The sequence below is a fragment of the Manis pentadactyla genome, chromosome 3 (assembly GCF_030020395.1).
Source record: "Manis pentadactyla isolate mManPen7 chromosome 3, mManPen7.hap1, whole genome shotgun sequence".
Classification (NCBI taxonomy): Eukaryota; Metazoa; Chordata; class Mammalia; order Pholidota; family Manidae; genus Manis; species Manis pentadactyla.
In genome coordinates this window covers 182,398,792-182,417,459 of record NC_080021.1, presented here as the reverse complement: position 1 = coordinate 182,417,459, position 18,668 = coordinate 182,398,792, and positions in this window count along the sequence as shown.

Sequence of the window (18,668 nt, the reverse complement as noted above, 5' to 3'; positions counted from 1 at the left end):
CCTGTTTTCCTAGTATCGAGCGCCCTGCACTCTGGCCCGGATGGCTGGGGCTGGGTGTTCGGCAGTCCTGGGCTCCGTCTCCCTCCCACTCTGCCTATTCTTCTCCCGCCGGGAGCTGGGGGGAGGGGCCCTCGGCTCCCGCGGGGCCGGGGCTTGTATCTTACCCCCTTCGCGAGGCGCTGGGTTCTCTCAGGTGCGGATGTGGTCTGGATATTGTCCTGTGTCCTCTGGTCTTTATTCTAGGAAGGGTTGTCTTTGTTATATTTTCATAGATATATGTGGTTTTGGAAGGAGATTTCCGCTGCTCTACTCACGCCGCCATATTCCGCCCCTCCCCTCTCTTGAGTATTTTCATGGATGGCCTCCACTCTCATTTGTAAGCTCCTGATATTTTGTCTGTTTCATTTGTTTATTTTATATGCCAAGTATCTGCTATTTGTGGTTAGTCTAGGTCCTAGAGGTCAGCAGTATACATAACAGCAGAATTCCCCACCTATTTATGGAGGTTAAATTTAAGCAGGGAAGACAGACAATAAAAAAGTAAACTGGTGAGGAAAGAACTGTCAAGAGAAAAAAAGCAGATTAGGTGATAGAAACTGACAGAGTGTATCATCTTTTTATAAGGTGGTCAGAGAATATTGGAATGATAAAGTAGCATTCTGGCAGTGACCTGGAAGAGGTGAATGAATGCCCTGGATGATATCTGGGGGAAAAGCATTCCAGACAAACAGGAGAGTAAGCATAATATTCTTGATGTGGGAATATGCTTTGGATGCACCGAGACATCAGGCAGGACAATGTGGTCATGGTGAGGTGAATATCTGGAAAATAGTAAGGGATAAGGGAGAAATCATTTAGGGACTGTTAGACTATATTAGAACTGTGGGTTTTACTCATGTGGTATGGGGGAATCTATGACAAGTTATGAACAGCAGAATGCCATGATCTGATTTTGCAATAAAAGAATTCCCCTGGTGGCTCTACAGAGTTGAATATAGATTTGTAAGTGTCTAAGCAGATGCAACAAATAGTTATTCCAATTGTCAAAACAAGGGATAATGGTGTTGGACTAAGATGATAAGAGTACAGGTGGTGACAAATGACATAATTGCCAATTCTAGATCTCAAAAGTATAGCTGGAAAAAAAACAGAGCTTTATACATCCACCATAGAGCTTTGGTTTGAGTCCCAGCATGCACGTTGATAGACCTATTTAATATTTCTGCCTGCATAAACCACTGACACCTCAAAGTGCCATGTTTAAAACTAACAATATCAACCTCTATAACCCAGCTTGCCCCATGCCCATTGTCCTTTCTGATTGATCTCATACTGGAAGTTATTTAGTGACCCTAAAATGGTCAACTTTTCATATGTCAGAGGAGGCTAAAAATATACTCCATCTCAAAAGGGCTGTGTAAATTTAATGACATTTATTGATGCCTCTTGCTCTTACCTATCCCTACTCCTGCCCATTCACACACATCCACCTACACATATTGTACTTTAGAGATACTGAGTTCTTTAGTGCAATCATTACAAATGCCTTACTACTTCTATAAACATTTTAGAAATTAGTTTAAAAACAGTTTCCCCGGCCCCTACTTTTCAACCCTCAGAAAATAGTGATTCTATTGTTAGGTCTAGAGTGAAGAAATGACATGAATTTCTTTTTCTTTCCCCCACCCCCAACAAAAATCTCCAAGGGTTCCAATTCTAACAATCAGTCTAGCTTTTGATGTACTGGCACAGACTTCCCTGAATGAACCTGGCTCTTACTTATTATCTTACATCTGTTTCCTCTGCCTGAATTTTCTTTGCTATGCCCATCAACTTCGGAAACTCCTATTTTTTTCCCACCAAAGTATGAGGAATATTACCTTCTTTGAAAACTTCCTTACACTCTTCAATTATTTTATTTTTTCTCTTTAAAGCGAGATTTTAGCTTGAGGAGTTTTCTTTTGTTTTATTTATACCAGTGTGATATAATGTTTTACATACATGTCTTTCTCCTCAGCAGATTGCAAAGCACTGGAGAATAGAGCTTAGAGCATATCTGCCTTCTTATTGCTATTTCCTGGCATAAAATAATCTATGTTGAGCTTTTTTACAAGTGGTAGTCCCTCATTGGTTTTTAATATAGAATTTACTGAAAAGAATTAAATGAAAGATAGAATGAAGAAAAGAAGAAAGGAGAAAAGGAGGAGAGACAGGAAAGAATGAAGAAATAGGAACTGATTTCCTAGCCTCTCTTCACAAGTGTTCCTACTCAATGACTTTATTTCTAAGCCTTAAACATATGTAACTATATACTTTTCCAGAATTTGCTTTACCAAATAAATAGCTTAGTATGTCATTTCAGCAACAGTGAAATGTCATGATTATTTTGGCCCGTGTTATCAATGACATAACGCTTTTCACTTCACATGGGGAACAACACATCCTCACTGCCTTCTATTTTTCTCTGGGTGTAGTTTTTCTGATGCCCTACTTATGTGTGCCTTAGGTACAGTCATTTATATTCAGTTAGAGGAGTTAATGAATGGAAAAGTCACACATGTTATGAGATTTTGATGAGTTTTATTTTTTTTTTCCTGAGTGGAAAATTTGTGGGGAAAAAGATGTGAATGGAGCATAACAGTAACACATTAAATAACTGAACCCTGGATCTACAGTTTTGAATTGGGTGTCTGTATTGAACTAAAACTACCAGAATTCCAGGGCAGTAAATGTTTTAAACTACTGAAGTGAGAACTTCATAAACAAACCCCTTAAGGAAGAGATGGGGCAGGTTAGTCACTATAGATGAAATTATTTTGATTTCTTCTCAATCTCATAACAAAATTCATTTTAAAGACACATCCATTGAAGAATACACGGTGTACACACGATTCTTCCTGGAGGTGGCAAAGGCATATAAAAATCATTCTAGAGTATAATACCACTAGAAGAAATTTAGGAAAAGTAAAAAAAATAAATATATGAAATGTGAGCAAATCTTTACTTGGAAAAAACTCCATAGCCATAGACATCTTGATTGTTAAAAGAACAACTAAAAGAATTTAAAAATAATCAAATACCTAAAAGCAGCAAGGGCATAATATAAAGGTGGCATCAGTAAAATACATGAAAGTGGGAATTAATGGGTTAAAAAGCTGAAAAGAATTGCAATTGTAAAATAAAATCTTAAACTGTATTATAGAGATCAATAAAATAAGTGTGGTGATGTAGATTTGTTCTAATCCAGGTATAAACAGAGACTCTGGGTCATCTCCTAATTCAAAGGAGGGTTCAAACTTAGTGTCCAATGAACAATCTTTAACGTTTACAGTTTCGAGACATTGTCTCAGTTGAAGGTTAAGTCTTAATTGGTAAGGTTAGGTTTGAACTGTCATTGAGGTGTCCTGTTAATGGAGACTCTGGGGTAAATACAGGCTAATATTAATATAGACTAGCTCTTAGCAAAGCTTCAAGTCTTTACAAGTACATTACCTATTACATCTACAGTTACTTTTAACTTATATTCCTGGGACACTGTGTTCATCTGTGACCATTTCTACATAATGATTAGTGATGATCATGATAATCATATACTAATTAAGTTAATTACATAATTATGTAGTGTAATATGATTAACATAGCTAAGTAAGTACTATATAATTAAATAAAAGCAGTATAATTAACTTGATAAAATTATTATGCTTAATGAAATCAATACTTAAACTACACAATAGTCTTCATCATTACTGTAGCTCTTATTTTTAAATAACTTTTAGACTGCTGCTCTGAAAGCTAGATCATTACTCTGAAAGTTAATCATTACAGAAAACTCCATTAAATTAGGAAGGTTATAATGCAAAACAATCTTATTTTTCCCTACCCTAGGAATTCAAGAATTCTTTAGATCATTCAGATAAGAAATAACAAAATGTTGTCATCTACTCAAAAAGTGTAAGTTGAACCAATCGATGTATTTGCAAGACATATTTGAAGGATATGTCTAGTAACTCAAGTAGCAATAATACAGTATTTCTAATTGCAGATTTTATAAATAATCTATTTTATTGAACAAAAGATATCTTCCTTTTTCCTATCTCCATTAGATGTTTGAATGTTAAATGAATATTCTAAGATCCTTTAAAATGCTCATAAAGTAATCATGGCTTCAGTTACCCATTAGGGCTTCTTAGAGATTGGATTGTTTGAGAGAAAGACAAGGTCCTAGATGCGAGCTGATTGAGGACCATGAAAGTAACTAGAACATAGATGTTAGCACAAGGGACAATAATTGTTCAGCAAGATGGGGGAACCTAGTAGACACTACATCTTAAGAACTAAACAAAAATATTCTTTCCAAAGAGTTTCAAATGTTGAGAAGGAAAAGTTGCAGAATAATAGGTCACAGTCCCTTTCATCCTTTCTGTTTCAAGTGAGGATTACCCCTAGAAATATAGAGGCATTGAATCAACAGTTGAGATCAAGCAGATTCAGCTCTGTGGGAAAGAAGGATGCAGAGACTAGAAGGTGGGGCACAGCCCACCTAATGCATCCCAGGTTAGCTCTGATCAGATATTTAAGCATTTAGCCTTGCATTTTATGTGGAGAAAATTATAAAAGTCTGTATTCAAGATAGAGGATAGACTAGTCACTCCTAATATTGTTGTCAATGATGTATAAGACCGTTTCTTACATGCCTTTGCTGGTTACCAAACTTATCCATGTTTCTTATCAACAGAGTGGATTTCTATTACTGTTTCAGTGTCATTTTTTAAGTAAAATGGAACTTTGAGTTTATTAGCACACTTAGCACAGTTTCTGCTGATGTTTTCTTACTAAGTTAAAGATAGAAATTAGTAAGAACCAGTTCTGTCTGACCTAATTTCTTCCCTGAGATGACTATGGCACTAAAATTATATACATGTAAGAGCTAGTGTTTCACAGTCATGCCATATTGCAAATAAAGTATCAGCTGATTGTAACTCCTGCTATCAATTTCCTATAAATGTTCTGCAATATTAAGAACAAGCATATGCTGGCATTTAAAATTGGGTTGATACTCCTGTTCAGTATCAAAATCATTAGATCCATTTCTCAAAATGTGCTTGCAAAACCAGGCAGAAGCTTAGATGCCAAGGGGAATTGTTCTATCTTGTTCCAGCCTCTGATAATGAGACTATCTTATCATATTTCTCTTTGCTGAAAAAAACAAATCTTTTTCTTGGTTAGTCATTGATGGGCAGGACTGCTGGTTTCAAAATGATAGTTAGATCCCAACTTGCTTATTATCCCTGACATCAATTAAAACAAATGGGCATGAAAGCAAGAGACCAAAACCAGAAAATTATTACCAGCAAATGGGTAAAGGTGCTATCAATTGGCCAGAAATAGTAATGGATATCTAAAAATATGTTGCAGATGGAATTATATTGTGAGTCAAACAAAACTGGTTGAATACCCAAAGAGGGAGAGACAGGAGACTGTTGAGAAATACGTGGTGGAACATAGTTCCACAACAGTACCACAAGTTCAGAATAACCGAAGCTCCCGGCAGCCTTACACTATGAGCAGCGGTGTATGGAGCTCAGACCCAAGGGATGCTACAATTAAGAGAACTGAGTGGTTGTAATGAACCATGTCGGCCACAAGGCTAAACTACTCACTGTCTTGACCTTTAAAGAAAAGTTTGCAAACTACAGGAGATTCAATTCATTTTTATACATTGACATTGTATGCAAGAATTTGCTAAATTTACTAATCAATATTTATGTTTTTTTCTAGAGCATTTTGGATTTTCTATTTATGCAATTATGTTATCTTATACTAATGACAGCTTTACCTTTTGGGTTCCAATCATACTTTAATGTCTTTTTCTTATTTACTGTGTATTCTTCCAGTTGAATAGAAGTAGTGAGAGTGAAAATTCAGATTTTGGTTTTTGCATTCAAGGAGACTAAAATTCAGTATTTAGCTTACAAGTATGAAGTTAGATATATGTTCTTTTTTATTTTTAAGATACCTCTTATAGTAAGAGTTTCCTTCCCTTGTGAGTTTTATTCGTGTGTGTGTGTGTGTGTGTGTGTGTGTGATGTTATCTCTAAGACACTGGTTTGTAAAGATACAATGGCTATATTATATATAGATTTTTAAATTAAATATTACTGTCTTAAATGTTAAATTCATATACAAACATGTATACAGACACATACATACATATGAAAGTGTTTGCAAGGTATGTAAGGAATAAGTGTGGAAGGATATATATAAGAAAATACCTTACTGTTTGTCTCTTAACTGAGATAGAAAATCAGAGTGAAACTGATTTTTCACTCTATACCCTTTTGTATGTGTACATGTTATATATTATCCTTTTATGTTTTTCACAAAAATGAGTATAACAGGATACTAAGATTTTTAAAAAGTACCTGCCACATTATATGCACATCGTGATTATAAATATAAATAAATTTCATTTTTACTTAACAAATTCTTATAGAATCCTTATGACATGCCAGGAACTCTTACAGGTGGGCTTTTTACACTTTGCAGCTCATATTAATATACAAATATTGAAAATAAACAGCCCTCAAGTACTCAGAATGTCTTCTTGCATGCACTGGATTATACAAAAATTATTTTTTAATTCTCATACTTTTGAGTTATATTAAGTTATTCTCATTATTAAAGTTCAAATTAATTAGTTTTAGGAAGAACAGTATTAATTTACCATTATACTTACTGTGAATAGACAAGAGGTGTATTTCATTCATACAGATATTTTATGATTTCCATTTTCCAGGAGAGCAGAAGAGTATGATTGTTTTGCATTAGAGATTTATTTTTAAATGTTGGAGTTTAAGGCCATCAGATTTTAGGTTCTACTTTGACCTAATTAGATTATGCTGTTATTTGTCATGGTTGTTATCTGTGTACACAGACACTTATTATTTTTTAGGTCCAATTATTATAGTTGCTTAGAATCTGTGAAGTGGATATGGTTTGGAGATTGCTTCCTTTATGTGGCAATTTGCTGTGCCTCACAGCTACAAAATACTGCCACCCATACTTCTCTGGCCCCAACAAGAACAAGATTCAATAAGAAAAGGAAATGAACTGATGGTTATGAGTACATTTGACAGAGGTGGAGTGGAATCATGACTCCAGTCACAGGGTCAGCTTTCTAATTTTGTATCAAAAGGATTCAGCTGAAGCATCCTTTATATAAGCAACTGTCTCATAGTAATTGTATAATATGATTATAGGTATGCTTAAGAAAAAATATTAACCCATTACAGCTAGTAACATTTCAGGTGTTGATGGTTATGCTTTAACAAACATGCTCCTGTTCAGGCTTCTCCAGGAGCTCAGCGAGTGCCATGGAAACTGGGGTGTGATGGCCACAGGAAGTATCTCAAAATTTCTGATGAGTTCTCTGTTCTTTCATTTTGCCTGAATGTTTAAAGTAATTTATTCTGTGGAAATGCAAATATTGTTGTACGACCTGCTTCTGTCTGCCTTTCTTTAATCTGATTTGCTGCTGGGTTATTACCACTGTGTTTTACTTGATAATAACCTAGACTTTTTTTGGAGAAAGTGGCTTCTGGTGCCATTGCTGAAAAACCCTTTCCTCTACCACTTGTCATATTGTACTGTTGCAAAGCATGTTTTGTTTGATCTTAATTATTGCTGCAGGCAAAACAGTTGGAGTCCCTTCCTTGTTCTGAGCCACGCCACGGCAGATCAAGGTTCTCCTATAATGAGTAAACCTGAAGCCTTCATAAAGCTGAGGTTGTTGTGTGCAAACTTTTCTCATTTTGCACCTGTCGTTTTTCATCATAGTTCATCACAGCTACCTCATGCTGTGTAGCCACATGGCCATCAAAATGACACTTACATTACAAATCAGAGCACAGTTTGAGGTTTTACTTGCATTTGTAAGAAGAGGATGTTTGAGGGAAAACTGGAAAGAAAAGAACAATTGATTTTATAACACATTTTGAAGTCTTCCATATTTTTTTCTTGTTTCACTTATTTAAGGTCTTACTAAACAAATACTATTTTTGAAGTATATTTCAGAAGGAATTTTGACAAGTAATAGATGGAAGAGTAAATAATGCCTTGATGACCAGTAGTGATCCTCATTAGGTAGTTTATTAATAGTCTCCATTGAAAAGCAACAAGAATAAAGCAAGTGAAAATAAAACCAAAAATGACACAGGCTACTCTGCATGGTATTTTATATATCATATTGTATGTCTAATATATGTATACCTGTATTCATGCTCTTTAGCAATCAAAACATTTATGATACTCTTACACAACTCTCTTTTTTTATTAAATGTATTTTTTTCTGGACAGGAAGTTATCAATAATTTTATACATTTCTGTCTTTTTTACATTTTCTACAAAGAACATATGTTAACTGTTACAATCAAATCTATTTGAAATCAGGATTATTATCTTGGGTATTATGTAGAACTCAAGACACAACAAAGTAGAAAATTAAATGCATGCATACACATGTACAAAGACTGCATATATATCAAGCTGTTACAAAGGATGGTTCAAGATTGTTGGGCAATCCATTTTTCTGAGTTTCCTACATTTTCTTTTAGATATATATATATATATAGTATATAAAATGAGGGAAATAAGTTTATTTGAAAAGAAGATATATTTAAACTAAATAGAAATCATTCTGACAAAAGGAATAATGTGAGGTTAATTCAAACTCTACTAAAGCCAGGAAACTAAATGTAAGGTAGTCATTTTTGTAGGGAAATAAATGACCTGTGTATTTAGTAGTTTGAAGTAACTACACAAATGAAAGGTGATTATTATCAAAGTATAACCCCAAAATAAAGGAGACAGATTTCAAACAATTTAGAGGAAAGATATAAAAGAATCTGGGGCATGAGATATTGTAAAGAAAAGTGATTTGAGTTTCCTGCTTAATTTTCTGAAGTGAATTCTACTTTAGTATTTTAGATGACTGCAAAGAAGAGGAATGAAGAAGTTCTAAAAATGCATGTTCTTAGAGAGTATTTATACAATTTTTAATGGTCAGGCAAAGATGCTATGAAGAAAAACATTTATAAGATAAATTCTAGCCAAAATAAGCAGGCGATGAGAAGCAACAAAGGGCCAGGCAGTTTATTCGAGCGCAATTCCCGGGCAAGGTTCACCAGTCTGCAGGGGCGCAAGCAGGGGAAGTCACGCCCAGGAGGGGAGGCGGGGAGTTTTTAAGAGAACAGGGAAGGGAAGGGGGAAGTGGGCTGTGCTAAGGGTAGGTGGGGAATTTTTATTGGCTCAGGGTCGGGTGATGAACAGCCAGAGGTCTCCTCCTTCCAGATGGAGGGGGTCTGCATCCGGGGTTTGTCGGCATGTCATGGGACTGGAATCCAGGAAGAGTTGTTAGTTCCTTCCCCATACGGCACAGAGCTACTTGGTGCTGTCTCTGCTCCACCTACACTGTCCTCGCCCTTCTCCCTCCGGTATCTCCAGCCTTACAACATTTAAATGAAGACTTATGTAAAAAAAGGAATATATTTTATTGCAAATTCAACAGGACCTGTTCTAAATATATTGTATACATTTCTAAATATAGTTTCAGAGACAAAACAACTAAATGAGTTGTCATTTTAGTTCATATTTGTTTCTATTTTAAGGCTGCTGAGTCATTATCAACCTAATGCTTTGAATATTTCAACAAAGAGAAATCAAAACTCATAATAATACTAAAATGTAGTCCCAACCATCTCTTTCCATTTGTATATCTAAAGAAATCCACAAAATCATTTTGTGATAATTTAAGTGCATTATTCAGGTGAATGCTACAGTCATTGTATCCATGTGTGATAGTAATAATTTATGCTTGAACATAGAGAAGATGTGGATTGGAATCAGAGGATAGTTTATTATGGTTCTTTTTATTATGTACTTACTGATAATGGTTAGTATATGGGTGAAAGATACACAATTACTATATTGATTGGACTATGGGTTTAGAAACTTTGCCATGATAATCATTATAATCAATATTTCTTTGATTTTTCTCAGTTCTCTTTAGACAAACTGTGCTCTATAAATGTTTATTAAATTTAAAAAAAGATAATCATTTATTTAAAATATGAATTTACAAACATCTGCATTCACCTTAACAGAGCATTGATTTTATGTATGAGACCCAGTTATTGCAAAAATTAGTTAACGGTTTTAAGTATTCACATTACATAGTTTCTGTGTGGAATGGCTCACACACCAGATTTTGTGTCACTAAGAGCATTTAGAACACCAAATGCAATTAAAAATAAACTACCTGCTGTTGCAATTGAATTGCCACCAGAAGTAGCACTTAAGCAATTTTAGCAATGCAGGTGTACATGTATAATCATGCCCCCTCAGAACTCTTCTTCAGATATTATCCAGTTTGAATGGAAAGCAGTAGAATTCTATAGTAGAGAGCAGACTTTTTTAAATTTAAATTTTATTTTCAAATTATATTTTTAGTGACGTTATACAGAAGAATATTGACAATTTATGTAGCTATCTGAAGTTTAATGAATCCTGTAATTTATTTTGTATAAAATCCATGCATTCTCTATGGATTTTCTTTTCCATTAAGGATTGCAGTGAGCTCTAAATAGGAAAATTGTATTCTAAGGAGACAATTAAAATCAATTTATTCCATGACTTGGGTAGTTTTTAAAGTTGATATACAGTAAATCATCACACAAATTAATTCACTTGAAATAATTCACTTAGTCCATTTGTTTTCCTAGAATTGATTTTTGCATTTGTAAAGGATATCTCATTATTTTTACAAAGAGAGAAAGAAGAAAAGGAGATTAAATGCACTTATTGAAGATTAACAAAATTTACTGTTGATTTTTACCAGATTTCAATCAAACACAATATCCCTTCTTTTCATTTTCATATTTTTCATTAATTTGTTCTAACAGAATGAAACAAATGCATGTAAACTCAGCCCTTTGTCATCATCATTATTTGCTCTAGCAATACTGAAAGGAAAGGAGCGACACACAGCAGCCATTCACCAGAGAATTCCGCTTTATTAGGGAAGGGTGCTGGGTTATATAGGAAGGGGCATGGGGTGATTGTGGTGTCACTTCTACGGGGCTGGTGGCTATTGGCTAGGTGCTGGAATTAGGGGGGCAAGGGGTGATTGGGCTTCAGGTGGCACCGACGGGAACCGAGGACCCAGAAGAGAAGCAGGAGGTTCGCCATCTTATGGGTAGGGGCCCTTCATTCCCCCCTTTCTCCTCTATGGGGTTGTGGACGTTGCTTTCTCTCTGACTGCTTCCTGCTGAACGGGGTCAGAGAAGGGAGTGAGGGCTTGAGGACCGGGAGGAAAGGGTTGATAGGACTCCCCACAGTAAGGACAAGTAGATGTGGACTTATTCAGGTTGGAAATCAATGAAGGTTCCCTGTAACCATAGGTCGAGGATTTGTTGATTCTAATGGTGCCAAGAGGATACGGGTGCCAGAAGCCAGGCGTCTGCGGCCATTGTTTCCAGGAAAAGTTTCCAGCAGAGAGAGGGGTCCATCTCAGCGTGTGGTGAGGAGGTTACGTGAGGGTGAGGGATCTTCTGTGGCTAAAAGCTGGTAGTCCCTGAGTAAAAGCTGGTTGAAAGTTTGATTAGAGATTTTACCAACTTCGGATTTGATAAACTTTACAAGGCAAGAAGAGACAGGCGAGGAGAATGATTATTATAGGGCCTGCAATGGGCCAAAGCCAGGTAAGGAAGGGGTTTGTTAGTATTGAAGAGAATGGGTTGGAGTAGTAATACTTTGGGTACCGGGAGTTACCCATGTAGTGAATGGCACAAGACCAGTAGGGACATCTCCGTAGGTGTCTGGCCATCGCCTGCAACAGGCTTGTTTTTGGTCATAGAGGAAGCAGAGGTAGGGAGAATAAAGGTAGCTGCTAGTGAACACTTCGGTGGAGGGAGGAAAGTGGAGGTATAAAGGCTCAGAGCAGCCTTTCAGAGGGCAGTCTGATGTGGCAATGGGGGCAGTAATTTTTGTTTGATGCTGTGTGTAAGTCTGTCTGACTTTGAATCTCCATACAAAGGAGGCTGGGGTGGCGGGGAAGACAATAGGAATGAGGAAAAAAAGCGAGGGAGCAGTAAAGGAGGAAAAAGTCATGATTCGGGTATGGATGGCAAAGGGGGTGAACGGGATTTTGGAGGAAAGAGGACAGTAAGGTTAGGAGTCTGAAGGGAGGGAGAGTCTGTAAACTTTTGTAGGTTAAGAGATCCTTTAGGTGATGTGGGGACAGAATGGTAAGGGGCGCCCCAAATGTCAGTTTATGAGCTTCCTTCTGCAAGAGCTGTCCAGCGGCTAATGCCCGTAGGCAGGGGGCCCATCCCCGAACTGTGGGGTCTAATTGCTTGGAAAGATAAGCTACTGGGGCAAAGGATGGGCCATAATATTGGTCTAGGACTCCTAGAGCTTGACTGGACCTCTCATGAATGTATAATGAGAAGGGCTTCGACAAATCAGGAAGATGGAGAGCTGGGGCTTCCACAAGGGCTCGACAGAGCTTAATGAAGGAGTGTCGGGGTGAGGAGGATAATGGTTCTTCAGGGGGGCCCTTGCTGAGGTCGTATAGAGGTCTTGCCAACAGGGAGAAGTTAGGGATCCACGCTCTAATATACCCAGCCAGGCCTAGAAAAGAAAGGATTTCTGCCTTGGTTTTGGGAATGGGCAGGTCAGAGAGGAGCTGTTTTCTGTCTATGGTAATGGACATTCTTTGTTGAGATAGAAGAAATCCAAGGTAAGTGACAGAAGGGGAAGAGATTTGAGCTTTGACAGGGGATACCTGGTAACCTCTGGAAGCTAGAAGGTTAAGTAGGGAGGCAGTGTCAAGTTGAGACTGTTCCTATGAGGGACTGCAGAGTAGAAGATCGTCCACGTATTATAATAAGGTGGACTCGGAAGCCTTGTGGCAAAACTGTCCAAGTGAGTTGTTCAGAATGTCTTGTGTATGGGTCCATCCAGGTGAAGGTGAAAAAATCTTGGGAGGAGGGGTCCAGAGGGATAGAAAAAAAATGCATCCTTGAGATCTAGGACTGAGAAGTGGGAGGCCGAGGCAGGGATCTGCGATAAAAGAGTGTATGGATTTGGGACTAAGGGATGGATAGGGATGATGGCCATGTTAATGAGGCGAAGGTCTTGGACAAGGTGGAAAGATCCATTGGTTTTTTTAACAGCTAATATGGGGGTATTAAATGGGGAGTGAGTGGGTCTGAGGTAATTTTTGTTTAAAAGATCTTGAATGATGGGTTGGAGGCCTATGAGGGCTGAAGTGGTTAGGGGGTATTGGGCCTGACAGATATACTGAGAGGGGTCACGTAATTTGATAGAGGCAGGAGGACATAGAGCCATGGAGGGGCTTGTAATGTCCCAAACTCTGAGATTTACAGGGTGTATGAGGGCAGAACTGGAGCTTTCATTGGGTAGAGGGGGGTCGTCGGCTATGAGGGCAATTAGAAAGGGAGTACTGGGGGCTGTGGGAGTGGATATAGTTATGGAAACATGGAGGAGAGAAAGGATGTCCCGTCCTAGTAAGGGGATGGGACACTGGGGCATAACCAGGAAGGAGTGGGAGAAAGGTATGGGTTTGTCCTGGATTGTGCATAAAAGGGGGGGCGTTAATGGGAAAATCTGTTTACCTCCTACCCCGACTATAGGAGTAATGGCAGGCATGGTAGGGCCCCGGTATTCCCACAAGACTCAGAATGTGGCTCCTGTATCTAGGAGGAAGGAGATGGGGCAACCGTCTACTATTAAAGTAACCCTGGGCTCCTGTTTGTTGATGGAAATGGTCGGGCGAGAAGCCCCCGGGCCCCGTCAATCTTCTTCTGCCAGCCCCACTATGGAGGGCTTAGGATGGGGGTTGTTCGTCCAGCCTCCCCTTTGGGTGGCTGGGCAATCAGACCCCCAGTGGCCCTTTTGTGGCATCTGGGGCATGGGGTGGTAGGAGATCTGGGGGAGGGGCATGCCCTTGACCAATGTCCTTCTTGTCCGCACTTGAAACAAGCTCCTGGGGGGCCTTGTTTGTAGAAGAGCGCCCAGGTTGTGGTTTTATCAGCTGGGCCAACATTTGGAAATTGGCCTGATCAGCCTTTTGTTTACGGCGTTCTTTCTCCTCCCGGTTATGGAAGACTTTAAAGGCCACTGTTAGGATCTCAGTCTGTGGGGTAGCGGGGCCCTGTTCTAACTTTTTGAGTTTAGCTTTAATGTCGGGGTATCTTTGAGCTAGGAAGTATGTCATAAGGACATGTCTCCCGTCAGGCGTTTCTGGGTCTAGGCTGGTATACTGTCATAGGGCTTGAGTGAGTCTGTCTAAGAACTCAGAGGGTGTCTCCTCCCTCCTTTGAATTATGTCTTGGAGCTTTTAAAAATTGACTACTTTATGAGCTGCCTTTTTCAGACTGCTATTAAGCAGGAGGCAAAAATATCTCAAGAGCGGAGACCCGTGGCGGTGTTATAATCCCAGTGTGGGTCTTGTTCGGGGACAGCGGTGGGACCAGGGGAATAGGTGGGGTCAGTCCTGTGGGTTTTGGTGGCGTGCGTTTGGGCGAAGTCCCAAACTCGTCTGTGCTCTTCAGGAAGGAGGGTATTGGCCAGGAGCATGAAAATGTCATGATGTGTGAGGCTGTCTGACTGTAGGGTCCATTGAAACTCCTTGATATATGTCGTGGGATCAGTGGAAAAGGAACCTAGGCGTTTCTCAAGTTGGGCTAAATCTCCTAAGGAGAAAGGGATGGAAACGCGCATGATGCTTTGGATCCTGCTACCTCCCGGAGGGGGGCGATAATTTTGGGAGGCCCTCGGGACCGAGTCTGAGGAGGACTGAAGGGTTCTGGCTCAGTCTGTGGGGGAGAAACAGGTGATGGGGGCAAAGACAGAGGAGGCTCCTGGAACTTAGTTAGAGGGGGGCTGAAAGGCTCAGGCTTGATCTGCAGGGGGGTGAGATGGGGGAGGAGATGGTGGGGGAGGAAGGGGGAGGGGCTATTGTAGGAGAGGAGGGGGAAGCAGTGGCTACTGCGGAAGAGGGTGGAGGGGTTGTAGGAGGGGGAGGGGCTGAAGGAGGAAACCTGTATGGCGGAGGTTCGTCAGCTGGGTCAAAGGTAATCGAGGAGGGACTGGGAGTATGTGGAGGGGAGGGAGATGGCTTTCAGGCTAGGAGAACTTGGGGGGAGGCAGGGGGAGGAGGCGGTGGCGGTGGCGAGGGAGGCGGGAGGAGGAGGCGGAAAGCTTCGGTATAGGGAATCTCCTTCCATTTTTTCAGGCGCTGGCAGTAGTTAAAGGATTGCGAGTGATGTGAGGATCAAGAGTTCCCCCTGCGGGCCATTGGTTGTTATTGTCTAGGGGCTATGTCGGCCAATCTTGGGAGTAGTATTTATGGAGAAGTTTTGGTTTTATATCAGGTGTTAGGGAGAGGGTGGCTATATGCTTGAGCAGGCATTCAAGAGGTGAACTTCCAGGGAGGGATGAGGAGGCTCCCATGGCTAAAGGACAGAGAAGGAGACAAACAGGGGAAGACGAACGGAGATTCTCGGACTGGGAGCAGACGGCAAGGAGACAAAGGGCGTCCCCGATGATCCTTGGGTGTCTGCGGAAACTCATATACAAGTCGGAATTTCTTAGGAAGTGTGGGTCGTCACCCAGACTTCTCTAAGAAGGCAGAGTGCTGGAGTCCGAGGTACCTAGTACTAGGAGTTTTCGGCGGAAGGAATTTTTGGCAGAAGGAATGGAAGGGGGTGGGTGGGAAGGGAGCGTTCTCATCTGCAAAGGAGTCACCTCATTTATGGCTGTTGGAGGAGGGGCCTGAGGGTCCGCCGCAGCCATGAAGGCCTGAGGCGGGGAGAGTTCCCTCCTCGTCCCCGAGTGTCAGGGCCTTGCTGGACCATCACGGTCAATAGCGCTGAGATAGCTCGGGAAGAGCGGCCCGCTCCGGGGGAAAGCTTACCCAAAGGCCAAAGAGGAGTGGTGAGTGTGAGGAGCCAGCGCCGGAAAAGAGGACGAGGGCAAGCTGCTGCTGGTGTCGGAGGGAAGATGGAGCCCAGTTGGGGTGTCCCGTCTCCTGGGTTTTGGCACCAATGGAAGGAAAGGAGCAACACACAGCAGCAATTCACCGGAGAATTCCGCTTTATTAGGGAAAGGTGCTGGGTTATACAGGAAGGGGCATGGGGTGATTGTGGTGTCACTTCTACGGGGCTGGTGGCTATTGGCTAGGTGCTGGGATTAGTGGGGCGAGGGGTGACTGGGCTTCAGGTGGCACCGGCGGGAACTGAGGACCCGGAAGAGAAGCAGGAGGTTCGCCATCTTATGGGTGGGGGCCCTTCAAATACAATTGTGGAAACTAGAATTTGAATTTTTATAGCTTAGGTGTTAAAATAGATACTAGTAGAGGGGAGTTGATCAGAAATCCAAAAACAGCTTATTGAGTAAAACAAATACTCAAGACATCTTCATCTAAGTTTTTATGTTACACACTTCATAAAAATTGCATTTTGAACTACAGTGCCCAGAATATACATTTACATCATTTCTTTTCATAGTTCTAACAATATTTGCTTATAGATTTAAAAGCTATATAATAATATATTTATAGGTGCAAATATATTTGACCTTGCTTTATTAATTTTCCCTTTCCTCATATCCTATTGAATTCCTTTTATACTTCAGTTATTAATCTGATATTGCTTCAGTTGTTTGTTTTTGATTACCCGGTTTATCAGCTTCTATTTCTGTATTTAAACCTTTTCTTTTTTTGAGGGTTACTTTTTTTGTAATGAATTTTTAAAAATGTATTTAACTCATTTGTGAGTCTTTGTTTTCAAAGAGTTGTATTCATTTTCCTTTACTGTGCTTGCTGTATGTATAATACATTCATGCATATATATGGATCTCCTCATTTTTCAGTCATTATTCATTCTTCCTATAGAAATTTATTGACTGATTTGTGTTTTCTGCATTTCAGTAAGTTAATCCATTTTACTTTCTCTGTGTTTTCTCTAGCACTCTATTTTCAGGGAATTTTTTATTAAACATCCTATATCTATTCTTTAATGATCTTAACTATTTAACCTATACTTGCACATGTTTTTGATAAATGTTAAAATAACAAATGCATTTTCCCAATGAAGAAAATAATCTTGTTATTAGAGCTTGTCTCTAGTTTAAACTCTCTAACCACCCCCAAACTACTTGATAAAAAAATAAAATTATAGTACTAGATTGATTTTAAATGTATTTATCAATAATTATTTAGGCTTCACTTCAGGTTTTATTTCTTTTTATTTGCTATTCTTTTAAAAAGTATTGAACCTACCTATCTTTCTGCTTTCCTACTGTAAGTCCGGGAAAAGGAAATCCTGGGGCAAAACACCTCTAAAATCTGAAATCAGTCAAAGGGACAAATAAAGTTTAAAACCCGTTTATTGCTCACAAACTGCAGTCCCATGCAGTCTTTCTTCTCTGCTCCAGCAGTAACCACACCGGCCCTTCTCCTCACCTCTCAGGTACAGATAAGCCCTCTGTTACCCAGGTAATCACCCATTGATATGGAGATGAACTTCTCCAACCCTGAGGAAAGATGCAAATATACTAAAGCCATACTTCTTTCTACCTCTGAACGCCTATTGATATGCAGATATACTAAAGCCAGGTGAGATATTCTGGAAATGTTTCAACGTACCCACACTACCTACCTACCTGCTGCATTTTCAGGAAGTTCCTTCAGAAATGGTTGTTAGGATTATAACATAACTAAGTATTGACCTATAAGACATGACGATGTTTTGCTCCCTTAGGCTTGATAATTATTGCATCTACCCAGAGAACTTCATATTTTCTCAGAAGTTTTTATGCCTTCATTATAGTCTGGCATCCTAATTATTGATGAAAAGTTGTTGGGAATCTGATTCCATTTGTTTGTAGATAAATCTTTGTGTGTTTGTTTGGTTCCCAGTCCTTCATAATTTGCTTGAATTTTCTTTTTATATCTGGAGTTCTCACATTTCTCTGGGTTATACCTTAGTGTCCTTTAGTTTTAGGAGATTTTGTGATATATATTTATTTCTGCAACGTGACTATACCTGTGTTGTGCCCAAAGTCGCGAATCCCAGAAGACGACCAAGGAGCCAACACCGATGCAAAAGCAAAGAGCCTTTATTCGAGCTAGCTTGAGCTCAATCTCTCATCTACACCAATGCAGTGGCAAGATGCCAGAGAAAGAGAGCACATTCTCCCCAGACAAAGGTTTTATGGGTTTCCAGGGCGGTTTGGGGGGGTGATGGCCATGGCCCTGGCTGATTGGCTGGGCCTGGGGGTAGTTGGGGGGTGATGAGTCGTGGCTTTGGTCAGTTGGCAGGGTCCAGGGGTGGTGGGTGTTCTTACTGACTGGAGGGGAGAGAGGGACTAAGCTCCGATTGGGTGAAATAGGTTCCAGGTCCCGATTGGGTGAAATAGGATTCAGGTCCCAGTTGGCTGAAATAGAATCTGGGAGCTTGCCCTTTCAGTCCCCCCTTTCTCTGGATCCTAAGAAAGGACCCAATCATGGGTCTAATAAGGTTTTGCAGTTGTAAGGAGATAAAGGCTGATACTGTTGTCTTAGCACCATTAGCTGGACTGTATTA